Raw genomic sequence first — 525 nt, forward strand, 5'->3', positions numbered from 1 at the left:
GCCACCTAGGTGCTGCTATCCACAAGGGTTGGGGATAGAAGAGGAAGGAGCCCTCTCTTCCTAACCATTTGAGGAGAAACCAAGAAGGAGGAGCAAGGGAGAAAAGGGAGGTGAACCAGCTTCTTCATCTTGTTGAGAAGCTCAACCAACACCCCTGGTATCCTTGGTAAGCTACAACCAAGCTCAAATCACCACTCTCATGAATCACATGTTCAGCACCTAAAAAATGTCCTCCAATGACCTTGACGATGGATAGATGCAATGTAGTTTCATTTGACTAGCTAGATATGCTCTATAGTATCCTAAGAACACCCCCTAGCAATAGATTGCACATGCAAGAACCCTAGATAAAGATCATTTGATTTGAGGCGGAGTACTCCGTATGCAGACTCAAGGCCCGTTATCGTTACGTCATGCTCCAGCGGTCCGGCCTGCCTGTAAATCCAACAGCGGCCCATCAAATGTTTATTTCAACAACCGCGGGACCCTGAAAAATTTTGAACAAAAGGGAGGGAAACACAAAAG

Source organism: Miscanthus floridulus, chromosome 13 (assembly GCF_019320115.1).
Source record: "Miscanthus floridulus cultivar M001 chromosome 13, ASM1932011v1, whole genome shotgun sequence".
Lineage (NCBI taxonomy): Eukaryota > Viridiplantae > Streptophyta > Magnoliopsida > Poales > Poaceae > Miscanthus > Miscanthus floridulus.